At 36.8% G+C, this 23,078-nt stretch overlaps 1 long non-coding RNA gene across 1 annotated transcript in view; it reads left to right on the top strand.

Annotated features, from left to right (window-relative positions):
* LOC144576661 (uncharacterized) overlaps positions 1-23,078 on the top strand; it is a 201,101-nt gene that overhangs the window by 35,201 nt on the left and 142,822 nt on the right. The window contains exons 2-3 of the long non-coding RNA XR_013518949.1: positions 8,561-8,599; positions 10,414-10,492. This is a non-coding gene — a long non-coding RNA (uncharacterized LOC144576661). The remainder of the gene's footprint in view (positions 1-8,560; positions 8,600-10,413; positions 10,493-23,078) is intronic.

Raw genomic sequence — 23,078 nt, 5'->3', positions numbered from 1 at the left:
AAACCTATCCATTAGCAGTCCTCAGTGTTTTTACTCAAGGCATTTACAACTGTCTCAAGCAGAAAACACATTCACTCCATGAGCTAGTTTCAGTCCACAACAGCTGTACAGGTGCAAATCTCTCATTAACTCTTAAATAGTAGTGAAATAAACAATGGCTTTTCTCTTTCTTTAAGGGAGTATACTTCAAAGCTGCCTTGGAATTACTCTCCTCCACAATGAAGCTTCAAAGAATGGAGGTTTATTAGAACTGAGCTATATTATTCAATGATATGCTTGTCCCAGGAATGTATAGCTTATGTGTGTGTTACAGTTTAAAAGTTTCTTTCTATGCTCACAGATTTAGTGGTAAATTACCAGTCTCACAAAAGTGTTTCTGAAGAGGCAGAAAAGAAAGGAAGACTCAGCAAGGGTCCCCAGCAGGGCCCAGGTGCCTGGTTACATGCCCCTGAACTCAACATGTCATGGTGTCATCCTCCTCACCTCCCTCTTCCTGTTCGCAAAGGGGGTGTTCACACTGAGCTTTTACCAGTATGATGAGTTAATTGTTTATTTTTAGGCAGCCAAAGGCATTTCCTTGCACATTGGTAATTAGATAAAAGCAAAGTCATTTTCAAAATTAATTTTTTACCCATATTGAACACAGGTGAGAAGGTTCACCCCAGGACTTTAATTTGCACTCAAGGGGAGAAAAACAGCTTTGTCATTTGAAGAGTATGATTATTCAAACAGAACTTACCTTGTACCAGGTATTGTTCCAGAGGCTCACAAAAGTTAACATTAAATCTTATCATCACTTCTTGACGAAACTATTGATAATCCTAGTTTTACAAATGAGTAAGCCACTGTGTGCTGTTATCTTTGTTATAATAAAAAATGAGAACCGTAATAAGAGTATTTCCTGAAAGGGCAAATTGAGTCTGGATTCAGAGGCTTTACTGCCTGTGTTCAAATTCTTGCTTCAGCAGTTACTCCATATGACTGTGTCATACTAGCAATAATGTTGGACCACCTTTTCACTCAGGGTCCTCAGTTGTTATTTTATAACCTTATTTTGACCTAAGAATTGGCCCTACCTAATTTGGCTGTTGTGATGATTGGATAAATTAGTGTTTGTATAATGCTTAGAACAGTGCCTGGTACTCAGAATGTGTCATGTAAGTTTTAGCTATTGTGTCATCATCACCATCCTTATTCAAGATGTTAGGTTGACATTAAACACTTGATGTAAATTAGTCTTTTCTGATTATCTTCTATGTCTGGGACTGTATGTTTTGAAAAAAATTAATGTCCAAACAAAACAATTCATTTATTTTTATTTCACACTTTATTAATCAGACGCATAGATAGTTGCCAATCAGAGACTCTGATCAGCATGAGGTAATAAGAGTTTTCATATGAAATTGATAAGATCTTGCCCCAAAGCAAAGTAATTTGACATTCTAGCTTTAGCAGCCTTATTATTGGTGAATGTGTTATTCCCTTAGGCCTTCTGAAATAATGAAACTGGTTAATGGAACCCCTCATTACAGTCTTCCATGGGTCCCCATGGGCCCATGCTGCCATGATAGGTAAACCTGAGCCAAAATATCTCTTCAGTGGGCAGCTGGAGAGGCAAAGCCATAAAAGTCATAAAATATGTCTTGTGACTACCCTTCCCCATGCTATTTTTTTAAAGGGTAGTCTGTGTTAAAATATTTTCAACAAAGACCCACATAATAGAGGCATGCCATTGATTTCCCAATGAACAGTATAGATAGTTCTGAGAAATTTGATGGAAGAATCCAAGTGTGCATGAGGTACTTCCATTGTAATGATTGTTATAGTTCTCATATGTTTCCTCAGCAGAAATCTTTCTGTTGAGACGATTGTTTTCTTATCTTGCAAGTAAGTTTTAGAATAAATATATCTGAATAGAAGGGGACAAATGGGTCAAGTGACAAGGGGAAATAATAGGTAAAGTATAACATCTGTTAGGACAGGGATATTTTATATTGGATATCTAGTGTAGATACTAGATATCCAGCACTTACAATTGCAACAACTACTTGGTTACCCGGTATATTTCATTTGGGTTTCTACAGAGTAATTCGATATTGGGTGTGGTTGTAGAAGGTAAATGCTGGGCCAATGGATATTCCATATTTCTTCTTGTAAGCTTCAAGGGAATATGGCTAGTAATTTGAGATTACTCAAGGGCATTTTGGTGTGCAGTTTTAGGGGAAGTTGGTACATTAATGGTTCCTCTACACTTCATTACTAGTTTTTGTATCACACTGAATGGGATTAAGTCAGTTAGATTTATAAACTCTCTAAACAGAGAGAAAGAAGCCTAAGGAAGGGGGCCTAGGAAAAACAGTATACGTGCAGAATTAAATGTCCTACAAAGACAAATTAAGTTTTAAGAAATAGTTTTTTTTTCAGCATGGTAGATATTAGAAGCTTGCATAGATTTATGAATATGTTTAAATATTAAGAAGTTTTTTTGGCAGAATGAATTGATTCATTCCATCTAGGACTATATTATTGTTGAAGTGAACTGTGTTTTCATTACATTCATTAGTTACATAATTAGTTTTATTTTGTAAAATTTAAAATAATTAGTATTTGGAGAGCAATGGAGGAAAGAAAATGCAGAGAATTGAATATCGAGATACATGCATTCTGCAGAAAGAAGCAACTTTGCATCCGTCTACCATTTGACCAAGTCCTCTCTTTCTTTATTTCTAAGAGTAAGCTCCCTATGTCTCCATTCCTCAACTGTAGACTGAGAGAGATGGACTGAATCTGAAATTCAAGTGACTGACAGTTAGGCTTATATCCCTCTCCCTCCCTCTACCCTGGTCATGACAGGCAGCAATCACGGATGACAGACTCTCCCTGCTGAGCCCAGCGTGAGGCCTCCAAATTCCCAATGAAGTGACCCAAGCAGCTTTCCTGTGGTCCTTATCATTCAAACTGAACTTGAAATGAGACACGTTGACTAGCCCATAGTAGTCTCTAAAACTCAAATGTTCTAAATATTCCCACCTTGAGGTGATAGCTAGGTTTAATCGGTGATAGATGTGTAGATAAACAGATAATTCGTATTATGGTAAGTGTAGCATAAATGTTGGTGTCTTTATATTGCCTTCAATGACTGCATTCCTAGGAGGAATGCTTTCTAGTAGGAAGATTTTGACATCCTTCCACATGTGTTGATGTATTTACTACTATGTTTTTAGAACTGCTGAACCTATTGTTTTCTTTTTGTCACTTGGCCTTTTGTCCAAAATAACCTCAAAATGCCTTCTGCTTGTTTATACCCAGTCTATGTTCTTCTAGTTTGATCCAAAAATCATGTTTCCAGTGTTCTCTTCAACAGCTCTTTATCTCTTGAGCCCCTTTCTTTCCCTGAAGACTTGTTCTAGTTTTGTTAAAAAAACCCTGAAATTACACATTTCTAAGGAGTGCATATCTGTCTCTATTTCTTTCTGGGCTCTGTTTCATGGGAAAGTGTTTGAAGTTGCAGTTTGTTCCCAACTATAGGCCACATTTGGTTCCTGTGCATTATTAGACCTGTGTCAGTGTAGGCAATAGTTACCCAGGGCTTTCTAATGTGAACAGCAGCCTTTTTAGAAATCATAAAATTATATTTAGCTCATGAAATGTCACTGATAAATGTATAACCTATTGAATTATCTAAAATGATAGCAATTTCTTAAGCATATATTGAGTTTAGCACCATTCCTTGCAATCATCCCTTTTAAATAGAGGGGCAGATGGGGAAAACCAACTAATCCACTTCTCCTTCTCCTTTTTCTTTTCTTTTTTTTTCCAGACAGAGTCCTGCTCTGTCGCCCAGGCTGGAGTGCAGTGGCACGATCTTGCCTCATTGCAGCCTCTGCCTCTCAGATTCAAGTGATACTCATGTGTCAGCCTCCTAAGTAGCTGGGATTACGGGTGTGAGCCACTATGCCCACTCCCCAGCTCTGGTATACCTTTGAATAACACTTTACATTTTGGGGGTGTTTTTCTGTTCCGATTACTAGTGTTAAGAAAATGTGGTCTTGTGAATATGATTATGAGGTAGAACTTGGTAGACAGATTTTGGCTCTTCTCTGATTCTACCTCTATGCCTTGAGTAACAATGACCAGTGGCCTCAATCAGGGTTTCAACTCTGTAAAACAGGTATGATGTTGCTAAGTTTGTTTGCGTGTGTGGTAAAAATCAGGATTATCTCAGGCTGTTTGCCTTAAACTTTTTACAAAAAGAAAGCCATAACTATCATGCAAAGAGCTACTGGTGATGATCATCTAGGATGTTCGTTTCTCAACCCCATGTGCCCTGACTAACAAAGAAATAATGAAATTGTCCTTGAGCCAAGGGAATGGCTGGATGATGGCCAAGGATTTGGGTTGAATCCCCAGTGGTGTTTGACATTTGCATTAATCAGTTGGGTTTCTTGTCACCCACAGTAACGTTAACTTGGATTTGTATTGTTCAGCACAATGAAACAAGCAAACTTCAAAATGTTGAACATTTAGCAAACTAACAGTTATAGGTCTTCATATGCAAAGGCAATGAAGCATTGTTATATGATTAAAAATAAACAGAATTTACATTGACAATAAATATATACTTTAACTCATGGGAAATGTGAGTAAATAGATTAGCAGTAATTAACACATGGTACTTGAAATAATATATTAATTGCTTTAAAATCGAATTTTTCTATCGCACATTTACAGTGGGGCAGCCAGGGCATTAATCAACCAGGTTCTAGATGGCTATCAGTTTTGATAAAAATCAGGTCAAAATGCTTGCTGGTACAATTTCCTCTTTGAGAAATGTTCTTGTGACTATTCCCAGGAAGATTAAAAAAGAACAAAAAAACTTTTATAATAAACAAAATAGCAATATAACTTTATATGGAACCTTTATTTTCAAGGGATCCCAGAATGCTTATAAACTGTTATTCAAACCATGTACAGAAACCACTGAAGCACAACCACATTTTGGAGCCAGAAGAGGAGCTGAAATGTCAGTTGGAGAGGACACTCCTGCTCTAAAAGGGGTGTGGTCTGCATGACCTAATAGGGCTTTTCTGGCTCTGGTTTCTGCATGGATGTGTGGGTAGAAATGCCTCTGCTTTGGAGCTGTACAGGGCTAGGCTGTATTGCAGCAGAAGATGAAAAGTGAAGGAGAATATAAAAGTGGAAAGAGGAGGCACGGAATACGGACTGTTGATGTTCCAGTCACCAAATGACAGCGACTACAGAATAGTCAACAGTGGTTTAGGCTCCTTGGCCATGGGGAAGAACAACTCTGGTTCACGTGCTATCTGAGCCAATTTCTCTTACAGAAATTTTTGCAGGAAAAATGTAATGCCTGTAGTAACAGATTAGTTCTCACATAGAAACCTAGTAGACTACTAGAGAGAATGGAGCTTAGAGATTATTCAGTCAAAAACCTTTATTTTGTCTTTGAGTAAACTAGAATCCTCTGAAGGAAGGTAGTGAGAACTACCTTAGATCAGTATTAGAATTTTCTAGTTAAAAAAGATCTTAGTGAGTCACTAGTTATATCTCCTTTGCAATTGGAGAATGAATTCTAAAATCTTTCTAAAAGTTATTTCCGCAAATTCTGTTGACTAAGAGAGAATTAAGCCCTCAAAGAGAAACCTGTCTTCTTATTGGAGGTCTCCCCTTAAGAACATTCTTCAGAATATTTATCCTTTCATTGCTTTAATACACATTTATTGAGTGCCAGTTATTTGCCAGGAATTAAGCAAGGTGTTGAAACACAAAGGAGGATAATAATAAAACAATAGCACCTAACATTTATTGGCATCACATCCAGGTCAGTTAGTAGGTTCTTTACATATATTAATTATTTACTCCTACAAGAAACCTATCAAGTGGAAACTATTACTTTTCCCGTTACAGGTGAGGAAGACAGCACAAGTAACTTGCCAAAGAGAAGTGGTTAATAAGGTGGCAGAGCAAGGGTTTAAAGCAGTCATGATGGTGCTGCAGCCTATGCACTTAACCCCTATGTCATGCTACTCTCTGATTTGCCAGCTAACCAAATATGTAAATGACACAATACCTGATTATTACTGTTGCAGTGATGAAGTAAATAAGCAAGGTTCTGTAAGAGGCTTAATGGGGGACCCTCATTAAACCACAGTGCTCAGAAAGGATGCTTTGAAGGAAGGGAAGAGTCCAAGAAATCAGTCATGAGAAGAACCCTGTGTTGAGGGAATAACAAGTGCCAGAGTTTCCCCAATGAGGGTGGGGAAGAATCTGATGGGTTTTGGAGCTCAAATTTTCTTCCTCTAACGTTCACCAATTTAATCTTTTGCTACATAGAGTAAATTGAGTTCCCTGTTGTTTACATTTGCTTTGTGGATAAGTTATGCTCTTTTTTTAAAGAGTATTATTTAAACCATTGATCACTAATTTCATAAGTAAACCTTTACCTGTTAATAAAGCTTTTGTTGAGACTTAGTTTCATCCTTAATCTCTGCTTCTTTTATTTTATTTTCTATAATCTCAATTGATGCTTTTCTCTTTTAAATAATTGTGTTTGTTAAAAATTATCATCACCGATTCTTGGCAAATTAAGGAAAAGAATGAAAATGTGTTTAGTGTTTACTATGTGAAAGCGTCATGGAGAGCATTCTAATACTTTATCTTATTTAATTCTCACACTTAAGTAAGTTGTATCACTAAATCATTTTACACATGCAGGCCCTGAGGCCCAGGGATCTTAAATTTGCCTGAGGCCAACCAACTGGTTAGTAGCTAACTCAAGATTTGAAAAATTTAGTTCCAGTGCAATGGCTTACACTGGTAATCCCAGCACACTGAGAGGCCAAGGTGGGCAGATTACCAGGTCAACAGATTGACAGCATCCTGGCCAACTTGGCAAAACCTCATCTTTACTAAAAATACACAAATTAGCTGGGCATGGTGGTATGCAATGTAGTACCAACTACTTGGGAGGCTGAGGCAGGAGAATTGCTTGAACCCGGGAGGTGGAGGTTGCAGTGAACTGAGATTATGCCACTGCACTTCAGCCTGGGTGACGGAGCAAGACTCTGTCCCCCACCCACCCCCCGAAAAAAAAGAAAAATTTGTCTGCTTGATTCCAAAAATTGTTTGGTACTTTCTGTCTATAACTCACCTGAGACTATATGTAATCTTACCTCTGGCAGCGGTTTTCTAAGACAGGGCAGAAATCCTTAGTGGAGTTGAGGGTCTGAGGAAGAGGCACAATTCTTTTCTCAAGGGCAATGCATAAGGAAAATGGAGAATAAAAGTTTGAAAAGGCACCACCTTTTTCACAATCCCTGTCTCTCTTTTTCCAGTTGAAAATCACTGAATGCTATCACACTTCCTTATGATACTCAGTGTTTAAGCATTTAGAACAGTAACAGCAAAAATTATATAGCTGCTAATATTTATTGAGGCCCTCTTATGTGTCCAGTGCGTTGGTTTTATTCAATTTTTCCAGAAATCCTATGCCGGATGTTATTATATTCCTTAATTTACCAATAAAGAAACTAAAGCACATAGGAGCTGGTCCAATTTTATGGTGCCTTCTTTTTCTCCCCCTAATCTCTCTATCCCCATCTCTGATCTCAGGATATGTCCTACAATTGATGGCACTTTATAATCTCAGTCATAGCATAGTTGTCATTGCCTATAAATGCATGCCCTTGATCATAGGTGATTGCAACATTTTACTTCAATTGTATTATACATTCATTGTTAGAACTATGCATACTGAGTGTAATTGCCTTTTAAAATATTTTTCTATTTATTTCAAAATTTTGTTGACTCCTTGTGATAAAAAAATGTAAAATCAAAGCTTAACAGAATAAATCTCTAAATATTTCGTTAAAAATATCACCTAGAGCCAATGATGTGGTACTCGGAAAAATGAAACATCATCTTCTTGTTCTTATTGCCACGTGGAATGATATTGCGTTAAAGAAATTGAAGTGATAAGCAAGCATCATGTTATCATTTAATTAGCATAGCTTTTACTTCCTTACAAGTACATCAAATAAGCCTCAATGTTAGGATCAATGACATCTTATATCTGATAAAATATGATGAACAACTTGACTAAATAAACGTAAAAGATAACTGGTAATGCCTACAATCACAAGACTTGTGAAGGGTGCACTAAGAGTTTAAACCTTGGTGATTCATGTCTCAGGCCCTTCCTTACTGAATTATTCTGCCTTTTAGAAGAACAGTGAGAATTTTTTTTTATCATACATATCAAAGATGGACCAACTTATTAGAATTATGAAAAATAAAAATATATCCTGCATTACACCTAGACAAATGCTATATAACTTAGAATATGGCATAATAAAATACACATTTTATCAGGGTTGATTATGGTCCCAGAATAACATAATAAGCTTTCAAATAGTAATATTGATTTGACTTATTGTTAGTATTTAAGGACAGTGGTTTAAGATGGTAGCCATTCAAAAACAGAACAATGTGTCCATGCTACATGCTAGGTTCCCCTAACATTGTATTTCTTTTCCTAAAGGGATGAAACTGGTGGTCCAACAGGTTTGGCACATAAAAGGTAAGTCAAAATACTCCATTATCTTAAGAACAAAGAATAATAAACAAAACTACTTAAGAAAGAGATAAAGAGTTTTATGATGGAGGACTATCCTTGAAATTAAATATTTCCCTATGCAAGTTGACATTTAAAATGTATGACTTAAGAGAGATAAGAAGAAATTGTGTGAAACATAACCTTAAATATTTTGGATCACATTTTCGTGAATTATACAGTATTTGGCACAAGTTTTAGGAAACAGAAACACTCTGGGGTAATGATGAGTATTTGCACACACTTTATGTGAACATGTATGCACACTAACACGGTTATATTTATGATATGATGCACCAGATATACAGAATATGTCTATGTAAAATTGTTTTATATGTAACATTTCCATCCTGGGACTAAATATTGGCTCTTTAAAATTTGTTTTTATGTATGCTTCCATGCCGAACTTACTGAATATAGTTGTTGGATAGCACAAATATTCTAATTTTTCATGGACATTCAAAAATATTCTTTGGGAAGTCACCCTAGAGCATCCTTAGAAATGATGTGTTATAGTCGGGATAGAACAAAGAAGCAAAAAGAAATAAGGTGAAACTATGCTATCATTGGCTACCTTTTAAACATATGAAAAACTCTCAGAAGAGATAACATACTGTAGGCACAAGCTCTGTGTGGGCACAGGGTGTGCATGATGACCTAATGGGCCTTTTGCATCTCTAATTCCTGTGATACTGCAGATGGAAGAGATGGAGCTGGTAATTGCTTGCAACGTAGCAGATATGTAAAGATATATATACATCTATATTTTTCTCTTTCTCTCCTTTCTCCCTGCTTCCCTGGAGTTCAGTTGAGAATCTCTTTAAACAAACAAAAACTGTGAGAAACTAAGAGAAGTCAGAGACTGGCCTGCTTTTTAGAGACGGAATGTGGAAAGTATGAAGATGCTAATTTGACTGCAAAGGTTGGAAAGCAAAGGGGCCTGAGTCGTTTATACTACAGGCAGTAGTTAAAAAGGGGGGAAAAAAAGCCTTGAAAAAATGGGTGTAACCCTCAGCTTTGATACAAGTGGCCTTTCGGCCCCCACTTGAGATTTGCACATCCCCAAGGGAAGCTGTGGTTTGGAATAAGATTGCACATTTAATTTCACTCAGAGAACTTATTGGACTTGGCACCAAAAGAAAGAATTTGAAGTATATTTTTTGTCATGATTAGTGGCCCCCTCACCACAACATTTGATTATTTTGGAAAGGGAAAAGTTAAATCCTTGTAAAGTTGTGATTTACAATTTGCAAGCATCCAGGTAGGGAGTTTGACTTCTGCCAGCTTGATCATGGGATCCACATTTGATTCTAGCTCATTGATGTGAGAAAACAAAACAGTTCTGTGAGGGGAAATAGAGTTGGGAAATGTATCCGTTGATTATCCTGGGAGATTTTCTCTCCATGCTACATGTTCTCTCAGTCATGATGATTTTGGTCTCCTCTGGAACTCATAGCAAGAGACTGGCATGCATCTGGTTTACTTTTCGTTTCTAATCTGCAGTATCTGGTATTTTTATCATGTGATTCCTTTGCCCTCACAGTTATGTAAATCTTGAGGCAAAGAAGTTTCTAATTTTGTACCTGAAAATACTTTCACTGGATGTTTTTTCTCAAGCTTTATAATTAAGATTGGGGATCTCGTGGGTATTTTAATACGCACTCAAATATGTTCAAACAGCCAGAGGGGAAGTGAATGACCAGTTGGGTAGGCTGATGAATATTTTCCTGGTAGATGCACAATTTTCCTCACAACTGTGATGCTTTATCCTTTGACATTAGGAATGCTGTTTGCAGAAGTAACATTCCTTTGAACACTCAGCTTTCTGAAATGGTGTCCCACCGCAAGGACTGGAGAAGGGTGAGTTTGAGCTCAATGCCGGACTAACAGCCAAGCAAATTAGATTCTGTCCTAATGTCTAACATGTAAGTATGGTCAGTTAGGTCTTGAAATAAATTTTGAAGTAGACTTAAAAATAATGTTCCACCTCTTCTACTACTTGTGAAATTTTTTGGTTTATTTCTAGTTGAATTTGGGCTTGTTGGAAAACTGTCTTGAGTGTTTGGGCAGTGAGTTCTCACCATGCTTCCTAAGTGAAAGCAGTGTGCTGAATATGTCAATATAGCAATGTTAGTGGTATTGCTAGCAGAAGGAAAATGCTTTTTTCTCTCATCCTGGACTTGAGCAGGAGATAAAGATAAATTCAAAAGTTTCATTGGTACTTTAGAAGTACTATCCTTGTCCCGATTTGAACATGGTGGTCAGGCATGGGTGATTGATGGCTAAGAGCCTGGGTTCCAGTCCCAGCGGGCGATGGGAACTTGCAAATGATTGATCTTCCCTAAGCCTCAGTATTCTCATCTGTAAGATGGAGTAATTACTTCATTTAGTTGTTGAGGGGATGGAAAGAGTTAATGTAAATATATATTACATTATATATAGTAAAAAACTCCCCACCCCCTGCTGTCCCTCCCCTAGTTCCCCAACACAGACCTCAGTGTGTGATGCTCCCCTCCCTGTATCCATATGTTCTCATTGTTCAACACCCACCTATGAGTGAGAACATGCGGTGTTTGATTTTCTGTTCTTGTGTCAGTTTGCTGAGAATGATGGTTTCCAGGTTCATCCATGTCCTTGCAAAGGACACGAACTCATCGTTTTTTATGGCTGCTTAGCATTCCATGGTGTATTTGTGCCACATTTTCCCTGTTCAGTCTATCATCGATAGGCATTTGGGTTGGTTCCAGGTCTTTGCTATTGTAAACAGTGCTGCAACTAATATTCGTATGCATATGTCCTATAATAGAACAATTTATAAACCTTTGGATATATACCCAGTAATTGGATTGCTGGGTCAAATGGAATTTCTATTTCTAGGTCCTTGAGGAATCGCCACACGGTCTTCCACAATTGTTGAACTAATTTACACTCCCACCAATAGTGTAAAAGTGTTCCTATTTCTCCACATCCTCTCCAGCATCTGTTGTCTCCAGATTTTTTAATGATTGCCATTCTAACTGGTGTGAGATGGTATCTCAAGGTAGTTTTGATTTGCATTTCTCTAATGACCAGTGATGATGAGCATTTTTCATGTTTGTTGGCCTCATATATATCTTCTTTTGTAAAGTTTCTGTTCAAATCCTTTGCCAACTTTTGAATGGGCTTGTTTGTTTTTTTCTTGTAAATCTGTTTTAGTCCTTTGTAGATTCTGGATATCAGCCCTTTGTCAGATGGGTAGATTGCAAAAATTTTTTCCCATTATGTTGGTTGCCAGCTCACTCTAATGATTGTTTCTTTTGCTGTGCAGAAGCTCTGGAGTTTAATTAGGTCCCATTTGTCTATTTTGGCTTTTGTTGCCAATGCTTTTGGTGTTTTAGGCATGAAGTCCTTGCCTATGCCTATGTCCTGATGGTTTTGCCTAGATTTTCTTCTAGGGTTTTTATGATGTTAGGTCTTATGTTTAAGTCTTTAGTCCATCTGGAGTTAATTTTAGTGTTAGGTGTCAGGAAGCGGTCCAGTTTTTGCTTTCTGCACATTGCTAGCCAGTTTTCCCATCACCATTCATTAAACAGGGAATCCTTTCCCCATTGCTTGTTTCTGTGAGGTTTGTCAAAGATCAGATGATTGTAGATATGTGACATTATTTCTGAGGCCTCTGTTCTGTTCCATTGGTCTATATCTCTGTTTTGGTACCAGTACCATGCTTTTTTGATTACTGTAGCCTGGTAGTATAATTTGAAGTCAGGTAGAGTGATGCCTCCCGCTTTGTTCTTTTTGCTTAGAATTGACTTGGCTATATGGGCTCTGTTTTGGTTCCATATGAAGTTTAAGGTGTTTCCAGTTATGTGAAGAAGGTCATTGGTAGCTTGATGGGGATAGCATTCAATCTGTAAATTACTTTGGGGAGTATGGCCATTTTCATAATATTGATTCTTCCTAACCATGAGCATGGAATGTTTCTCTATCTGTTTATGTCCTCTCTTATTTCCTTGAGCAGTGGTTTGTAGTTCTCCTTGAAGAGGTCCTTTACATTCTTTGTTAGTTGTATTCCTAGGTATTTTATTCTCTTTGTAGCAATTGTGAATGGCAGTTTGTTCTTGATTTGGCTCTCTTTAAGTCTGTTATTGGTGTATAGGAATGCTTGTGATTTCTACACATTGATTTTGTATCCTGAGACTTTGCTGAAGTTGCTTATCAGTTTCAGGAGATTTTGGGCTGAGATGATGGGGTCTTCTAGATATACAATCATGTCGTCTGCAAATAGAGACAATTTGACTTACTCCTTTCCTAATTGAATACCCTTTATTGCTTTCTCTTGCCTGATTGCTCTGGCTAGAACTTCCAATACTATATTGAATAGGAGTGGTGAGAGAGGGCATCCTTGTCTAGTGCCAGATTTCAAAGGGAATGCTTCCCGTTTTTGCCCATCCAGTATGATATTGGCTGTGGGTTTGTCGTAAATAGCTTTTATTATTTTGAGATACATTCCATCAATAATACCTAGTTTATTGAGAGTTTTTAGCATAAAGAGCTGTTGAATTTTGTCGAAGGCCTTCTCTGCATCTGTTGAGATAATCATGTGGTTTTTGTCTTTGGTTCTGTTTATGTGGTGAATTACGTTTATAGACTTGCGTATGTTGAACCAGCCTTGCATCCTTGGGATGAAGCCTACCTGATCGTGATGTAAATACATTATTAAGAGTCTATAATGGTTGACATGTAGTGCAAAAAGTGAGTGTTAGCTATTATTGCTGTTTGGTATTGACCTCACTAGCAGCATATTTCCTTGTTATCTGTTCTGGTAAATTTAGATTCATTCTTTTTGTGGAGGTGAAATAATAATGAAATCAGCTTCTCTTTCCACTCTCCATGATTTAATGACAGTAAATCAAGAACAGTTTTCTTATTCAACCCTATCTTTGCAAAGCTATTAAAAAATCTGAATTAAAAGCTAGTTAATTCTGTATTAATGATATGTCTTTAAATTGACAGTAATAAAAAAATAACCTCAATCTCTCTTTCATATTTTCTTGTTTCCAGGAATTCTGTCTTGTGGACTCTTTTCTGCCCTTGCCATGTTTCCCCTCCCCTTGCCTGTTATCCTCTCTCTCTCTCTCTCTCTCTCTCTCTCACACACACACACACACACACACACACATGTGCACGCACACACACACACACGCATGCACACATTTTTAAATCTCTCTCCCTCCCTTTTCCAGGACTTACTTTCCTATATGATGGATTCCTTTTAAACAAGCTGCCTCCACATGATGGCAAATATGACTCTGAATATCTGTAATGAATAGACATTAGCAGGTTACCACTGGGCCCTGTTTTTCTCTACATGTACTCTTATGGAATAACTGTTTTTCAGTGAATATCTTTATTACTTTTTGATCTTTATTTCTTCTAATAAAAAATGGAACACATGTGCAGAATGTGTAGGTATGCATGTGTCATGGTGGTTTGCTGCACCTAACCTCCTGAACTGTCCTCTAAATTCCCTCCCCCATGCCCCAACAGACCCTGGTGTGTGTTCTTACCCCCTCTGTGTCCATGTGTTCTCAATGTTCAACTCCCACTTACAAGTAAGAACATGCTGTGTTTGGTTTTCTGTTTCTGTGTTAGTTTACTGAGGATAATGGCTTCTAGCTTCATCCATGTCCCTGCAAAAGATATGATCTCATTCCTTTTTATGGCTGCATGGTATTCTATGGTGTATATGTACCATATTTTCTTCATCCAGTCTATCACTGATGGGTATTTGTGTTAGTTCCATGTCTTTGCTATTGTAAATAGTGCTGCAATAAATATACATATGCATGTGTCTTTATAGTAGAATAATTTATAATCCTTTGGGTAATGGGATTGCTGAGTCAAACGGTATTTCAGATTCTAGATCCTTGAGGAATTACCATACTGTCTTCCACAGTGGTTGAACTAATTTGCATTCTATATGGGAATAATTTTGTAATGCACTTGCCTAAAACAATGTGACCCTCCTGTATCCTATAAAAATATTTACCCCTTCCAAAGGAGATATAAAGCAAAATATTGCCCTGTTACTGCATCTCAGGTGTATCTTTAGGATCTTTGAGAGGTATGTAATTGCCTTTAGTTTGATTCTGATGTGGAAATTCTATGGTCCACTCACTGAATGCTTAATGGTATTTTCAAGTACCCCCTCCATAGATGATGGAGCAGGAAGGAGAGGATAAATTTATTAAAACTATCATTTAGAAAAAGAGAGAGAGGGAAACAACTTACAGTGGTCAGGAGTTCTTGGCATATACCATATTCTTTTGGACTGGAGTAGTAGGACTGTTTCCTTCTGGCAGTAGACAGTTTCCAAGGTTCCCCAGTCTGGCTGTGCTAAGATCTGCTCTCTGAAAGATATCTCTCGTCCATTGTGTCACAGCCTCATCTGAGAGGGACAAAGTTCCTTGTGCCATGACAACGTGGCTTCAACAGCTCCTGTCATCCTCACAGGGGCCAGTAACCAGGGGACTGACTCAAGGGTTGACAATTCCCAGCTCTTTATTTGCCAGTTTTGAATTTATTTGATAAACACCTTTAAAAACCTAAGGAGTCTTCCTGTCTTTTTTTTTTAAACTTTAAGAAATTCTACATATTATTGATTCTAAGATGCACATTTTCTCTTTTAAAAATTTCTTTTTTATTCCAGTAGGTTTTTAGGGAGAATGTGGTGTTTGGTTATATGCGTAAGTTCTTTAGTGGTGATTTCTGAGATTTTGGTGCACCCCACCCAAGCAGTATACACTGTACCCAATGTGTAGTCTTTGATTTCTCACCCACTTCCCACCCTTTGTCCTGAGTCCTCCAAGTCCACTGTATGACATGTAAATTTTCGTTTCACCTTTTAATATTTCTGAACTTGGGAAGTGTGTTACAATCAATAGTGGCTTAGATAGGAAAAAATAAGGTAGTTCCTAAATTCAGTGAATGCTGGTGTCAAGGGCTAGATTCTAGACCCTGGTCTAGAGGTATCTTCTTTCAGTAAGAGCCTTGGTATTTTGCTTACACCTTCCCTATTACCTGTGTTCCCAATGAATGTACTAAAAAGACAAAAGCTACTTGTATAAAATTCACTGTTTAAAGTGGTTAAGAAGAGGGTGGGGCATGATAGACCAAGTCAAACACATTAACGTACCCATGTATTACCTTCATAATACTTCACATCTGACGTTTTACTGTAGTAAGTATGTTTGATATTCATCAATATCATTTACATTAGCATTGACATCATCTAGGATATTTACTACATTCTCTTTCACAACATCTCTTGATACTACTCACAAAGATACAATAAAGCTTGTATTCGATTCACTTGGTTATCATAGAACGTGACATTTGAAGTGTTTCCATGTGCTAGTAAATTCACCAATGCTGTCTCTCTTTATTTATAATCTTTGCAGAATTCTTATCATTTCTGTTTTTTTTTAGTGTGTGCATTTGCTTTTGTTTCCTTTTAGTTAACATCTGCAAAATCTATTCAGTCTTCTAAAGATTCAGTCTATTCTCAGATGACTGTTAGATTTAGTATATCTCCAAAGTGCAGAGTTTAGACTTGTTTCTGACAAAAGCAACATCACATCAGTCTTCTCTTCATCCAGCCCACTCAGTTCAGTTTCTGTTTACTGTGCTCATCTCCTTTTTGGTCTGCACTTCAGTAACTCAGTACCTTTCCATTCCTTAAAACACATCTCTATCAGAACCCTCATCAAGAAGTAGGCCTGGCACTCATTACTGTTACTTTGGTATGGATTAATGTCAAGTCTGGTTGTGCTTTCATTTTACACTGAGACATTTAAGAAGACTATTTCTCACTGAGCAGGCTGAAGGAGTAGACTTCACTGTTTTCTCCAGAAGTATGTCAGTAAAAATACTACTCATACTGATTAAAAATAAAGTTGAGCTTAGAAGACGGGTTAGGGAAGGTCTAGATCAGTGTTTATTAAGCTTAATCATAAAAATTATCTGGAGCATTAAAAAAATGTAGCTTCCTGGGCCTAGTTCCAGTCTTATCGGGTCAGCCTCTCAGGAGTAAGGTCTTGAGAATGGTATTTTTAATGAGCTCCCCAGGCAGTTCTTGTGACCAGGCAAGTTGTTATAAAATAAGCCAATAACAGGAGAGGATATAAACATAAGAGAACACAGTGGATGCCACAAGATACCACATGACATGCAAAAGGGCAGAACTTTGATCTATGTTTTTCAAGTACATATGTAGTTGGAATAATCACTGAAATCGTATTGCTTCTCTTATAATTTATATTTCCTATATTGTAAAACTTTAATATATCTAAGAGGTAGAAGGTTGCATGCTGTTTGAAACCAGAGAGAATAAATAAGACTAAATCCCACAAGCTACAAATACAGAGATTCCATGGAATCCAGATACGCTGCTGCATCCAGATACATAAACAATCCATTGACCTTGTTTTACTCCTGCATGGTTACTTGACTTCAAATTTAGCATTTCTTTGCTTTCTTCATTTACGTTGATCTTTCTAATATGAAGTTATTCCACAATGTTTTTATTACTTTGGGGAAGGGCACTTTTATAGGTAAAATGATGAATATCAATCTTTAATAACTTTGTACTATTTAATATTTCTGTATTTAGGAACCCAATTAAAAGTGTTCCAACATTAATTTTAATTAAATCACCACCTACCCAGGTGATATTGAAATGTTTAAAATGTATTTCTCTACATAATTTAGACAGTGCTGAGTTGCAAATGTCTTGGCAGAAGAATAAAACTAGGATAATCAAAGATGTTGACAATAGATGTATTCTAAAGTATGATGGTCCCGTTTTAAATGAAACTTTTTTATGGCAAGTATTCATCCCACTTGTCATTCATTCAACATTTCTAGTGTAATTATTTAATTTATGTTGTCTAAATATACAGTAAGCTGGCTTAGGTACATATATTTTATATTCCATTTAGTCTCTGGTTTATAAAACTGTGTTCAGTTACTAGTGGCATTTCTATTAGCCCAAAAAAAGAGACCAAACTGCTCAAGGTCTGAGATCATCTATCCTATGGGTTTCCAGATCTCCTCGTATAAGGATTTGTGAACCAGCAAAGAGAAAGAGTTAAGCCTATTCTCCTAGTTGGCAGGAACTTTGTAGTTTAAAATTACATACTGACTCTGGTGTAGAGACACAAGAAATTATAGAGCAGACACTGTCCAGGACAACATATAATTTAAAATGTACTAAGGAATGTATGCCGCATGGCAAAGTAAGTGAAGTGCTTCTTCAAATATAAGTGTTTTGCATAGAAAGGCAGTAATTATCCACTCCTAGGGAAATGTTTGCATTCATTCTAAATCAATATTTACTATTCATTTCTTGTGTTCAACAAAACAGGGATTTAACTTTTTAAAAAAATTTTAATGAAGCACTAAGACTACAATAATTCTACAATGTAATTGTCTTGATATGAAATAATGCTAAATGGTGTTGCTATTTCGAGAAAGAGCAGTGTGAAATGGAAGGGTATCCCTATTTGTGAAATGTTACTTTGGGAACATTCAATTCAAACTCAGCCAAGCAGGGCGACTCACCCGTTTTCAAAGATAACTTAAGCTGTCTCCTTTGTAAGGCCCTAAACTAGGTTCATTTAGATGAGTCTACCTTTATATATTTTCTTTTTCCTCCTAGCACATTCCTTCCTCCTAATGATTCTGTTTCAATTCAACTGCTGCCTTTTGGGGCGGGTGTATGTATGAGAGAAAAACTCTTCTATAAATTAGAACTTTTTTTCCTACAAAAAGAAAAGATTTCTTGCCTCCTTCCCCTCCAAATTCCCCCTGATTTTTTAGTTCACAAGGACCTCAAAGAAAATGTTGGTGGAAAAAATAAGAAAATAGGGTGCATGAATACTATATTCTGAGATGAGACTGAAGGTCTCCAGCACATTTTTATATGGAGCTTATGATCTGATCATTCTATGACTTTTCCTTAGAAAATGACTATAATTTTTTATTATGGAGTCCAAAAAAGAACTGGACAATATAACAATATGTTATATTACAACATGAGTACTCCTTTTCTTGGCCACAGGAACAAAAACGGCTTTGCCCCTGAGTTTCAGTCAGGACAGAGTCCATCATGCACACTATTACGTTACCAAATGTTACACAAATGCTCAAGTTTCTATGAGCAAATATTTCTGCTTTCTATGTGTAATTTTGAACTCATTGTTTTCTGTTCTTTTTTCCTTTGCTTTTGCATTTTCCTTCTTTTGTGGGTGGGTAAGGTCAAGGAAGCACCTCTTTAAAAATCTCACCATTCCCATGAGGTTTTTCAGATTTTATATTGATCATCTATTTCATGTTACAGTTTAATACAAATTATATTTTTAGATTCACAAATTCTATAGTGTCTCAATGTTAAAATTAGAATGAGAGTAGAGAAGGAGCCAAAAGTAAATGGCATACCTTTACAATTTTATCACATAGTTCCTGTGGCTCCTCTGACATGAAAATATTCATAGAAGAGCAGTGCAGATGCATCTGTACTAAGGCTCCCTCTCTTCGCCTTCCTGCCATTCATAATTCATGTGAGCTCTCTGAGTGACTCTTTGGTATGCACTCTGGGGACAAATAATATCATTTATGTATTGTGATTGCTACTCTATTTTATCTTCCTTTTTATTGACAAGAAACAAGGGTGTTGCTTGTAGTTATAAAAGTAAATTGGGTGCAGAAATTGTCCTTCTCCTTCTGAGAGAGGCACCTTCTTTCTGCAGGAAGTGCTATTGTAAACTATACTGTTATAAATGGTGTGTTAGTTCTCAAGATATTCTTATTTCAATGTATGAAGCACAAAGTGTTCCTTTAGCATTCAGTAGAGAGCCAATGGAAAAGCAGGCCGTTAAGGACACATTCCTAAAGTCTGGAAAATCAATGGGACACTAAAAAGGGAGCTGAAGTGGACCGGAAGGAATCTCTTGAGGGTCATTTAAAGAACCAGAAACTGATTATGAACAGAGCTTTTACCCAAGGAACTGGAGGGGGCCAGCAAACTCATTCTACTGCACTCCAGTTAAATATCTAATAGTTGAGATGTTTTCTGCACAGCCCATAAAGGATAATGAGGAAGGCTTTGATAGCCTTAAAGAAAGTTGCTCTGTGGCCTCTTACAAAAACATGATCTGAGTATAAGTGGCAAACGCTTGCAGACCTCAAAATAAAGAGGGGCAATACCAGCTAGGTAAGCCAGTTATCTTGTTGATTTCATAGGAGATGAGTCCTGATAGAACTTTCTTTCTGAGGAAAAATGAAGTAAGGAATGTCAGTGTGTAAAATCTGAGCTTTCATTTTCTTAAGCAAAAACCTTCTAGATATCTTGAAATTATCTGTAGTTTTTCCTCTACATGGTGACTATTTGATGTAGGTCAAATTAAGGATTAACCTGTACTCTTTATTTTATTGTATTGTGTTTTTAGGGGGTGAAGTTATCCTTATATTAGTTGGGGTGAAATTATTTTTATATTAGCCCTCTCAAATTGCTATCAGTTGAGCTATTCTTCTGTAATTCTTATCTTTACTCTCTTGTTTCAACAAAGATAGACTCCGTGAATAATTTTTTTAAAAAAAGAACATTTGTGTTGATATATTTATATTATCTGATAATGGGAAAAAAAACAATTTTGTTAACTGTCCTTTTTATGATGCTTTTGCTAATTTTAGCAAAAGTCACTTAAAAAGAGAAATCCTAATATCCATTCCCAAGGCACTGAAGACACTTGCACTGACTTTGTATTCACTCTTTCACAATGAGATACATTGAATAAGAGAGTAGTTGAACACTTCTATTCCGGGCTATAGTTTGTTACATTGTTAATAGGCTACTCTACCAAGAAGAAAGCAATGCTTTCTCCTGGACTCCAGGCAAAAATTGATCAATCAGTCAATTACTTAACAGACATTGCACACCTTCTTGGCATGGCATCCAAACAACTATTGAGAATTAGCTGAAGCAAGATAGCTGCAAACAGAATGGAGAATGATCAGCACTCCAAGACTCTCCTTATTTCACTCACACTTGGCCAAATTGTACTGCACTATAGTTGTTTGTCTGAAAATGTGGCCTTCCGTGAGAATCAAATGATTATTATACTCTTTGAATAGATGATGTGAGAAAGAAAAGGATTCTGAAAGTGCAAGGAGTATCCTCAACTAATCATGGAAAGCCTAGTGCTTACATTTACATGAGTGCACAGGCTGTGATTCCCTCTTTATCCTAGCGCTGCGATTCTGGAAGACTACACACATATGGCAGAGAGGAGTGCTAAACCAAACCCGATCATCACTTACACCTGGATGTGTTTCTGTTTCCAGTGGGGTCCAGTGCAGTATCATTTATGGTTAGGTGTCTCATCTTATAATTACTTCACTGTCTATGTCAGCACTTCTCAAACTTTTTGCTTTCAGGATCCTGTCATACTAAAAAGTTATCAAGAACATGCAATAATTATGTGTTATAGCTGTCAATATTACCCTACCAGACATTAAAACTGACATTTTAAACATTTATTTATTAATATGTTCTCAAGTATTTATTCCATGTTAAGATAAATGCAGTTTTATTTGATCAAAAAATAACCACATTTTTCCATGCCAAAAATATTTAGTGAGAGAGTAGCACTGTTTTTACTGTTTACAATGAGATTTTAGTAAATCTCATTAATTGTCTGGGTCCTTATGTCTGCTTCTTCGTTTGATTTGTTGTCATATCAAATAGTATATTGCCTCTGGAAAAACCTCCTTTGTACACCCATGAGAAAATGAGGGTGAAAAAAACCCAAAATCATCTTAATATTACTATGCAAATAGTTTTGATCCTGCAGAATATCCACAATGCTAATTTTATAAAACATTGAATCCATATGACTATCTACATAACCTGACACTTAATAGGTACTTTCATGACACCCCTGTGATTATGGAGAACATTTTCTCACCCTGGATCTCTTCTCAGGACCACTTCTCTTTGCCTTCAAAGAAGTTTAAGGAAGAAAAGGAAAAGATAATAAATATGAAAAAAATAGATTTGTGGGATCCTTATGAGGAACAAAATTACATTCTTGGGACTCTGGATTTCTGTAATCCTTCTGAAGTAGCCAACCTTAGTGACTTCTAAAATGATTTCAAAAACATATTAATTTCAAAGAAAATAGGGTACTGAAAGTGTGTTGTGTGAGAGGAACCCAGTAGGAGATAATTTGAATCATGGGGGAGGTTCCCCCATACTGTTCTCATGGTAGTGAATAAGTCTCATAAGATATGATGGTTTTATCAGGGGTTTCTGCTTTTTCATCTTCCTCATTTTCTCTTGCTGCCAACATGTAAGAAATGCCTTCTGCTTCCCACCATGATTCTGAAGCCTCCCCAGCCGTATGGAATGGTAAGTCCAATTAAGCCTCTTTTTCTTCCCAGTCTTGGGTATGTCTAATCAACACATATAGAGCCTGCTGCTGTTTTATTATCTGATCAGTGATGCAATAAAGCACAGCTCATTAACATAAGTGCCAAAATTTTCAGATAGGTATAACTATCTGAGAATAGTCAATTAATCTGTTCAAAGTATAACTATCTGAGAATAGTCAATTAATTTGTTCAAAGTATTATAAGCCTTGAAAAAGCAATAGAAGTATTTTCACAGTTTGAAATTGTGTTTTTGAGAATGCAAGTGTAATAGTTCTCATCTCTGTCTAGCTGATGCTTATTGGTCATATACCATGCGGTATCAAAAAAACTACAAGGAGATATGGCCTCTGCCTTCAAATATCTTACGGTCTAGTGAAATCTACCAGTAAAACGAAACAGTTAATAATACAGAGTAATAAATGTTAGGGAGACCAAGATGACTTAGGAATGCATAAGAGAGGACATGGCCCAGTATTGTAGGAAGAGGGAGGCCTCCTGGGAAAAGCAAAGGTACCTTAAGAATGAATGGAATTGGTCTGGTTGGAATTCATATGGAATTGAAGATTCAATGCTATGCCATAATCAAGCTACCAATGACTTTCTTCACAGGATTGGGAAAAAACCACCTAAAACTTCATATGGAGCCAAAAAAGAGCCCTCATAGCTAAGATAATCCTAAGGGGTGAAAAAAAGCTGGAGGCATCACACTACCTGATTTCAAACTATATTACAAGGCTACTGTAGTTAAAACAATATGGTACTGGTATCAGAGATATAGACCAATGGAACAGAACAGAGACCTCAAAAAGAACACCACACAACTTCAACCATCTGATCTTTGACAAACCTGACAGAAGCAATGGGAAGGTATTCCCTATTTAATAAATGGCGTTGGGAAAACTGGCTAACCATATGCCGAAAGCTGAAACTGGATTCCTTCCTTACACCTTATACAAAAATTAACTCTTGATGGATT

Source organism: Callithrix jacchus, chromosome 6 (genome assembly GCF_049354715.1).
Source record: "Callithrix jacchus isolate 240 chromosome 6, calJac240_pri, whole genome shotgun sequence".
NCBI classification, from domain to species: Eukaryota; Metazoa; Chordata; class Mammalia; order Primates; family Cebidae; genus Callithrix; species Callithrix jacchus.
This window is presented reverse-complemented; position numbering and strand designations above follow the sequence as displayed.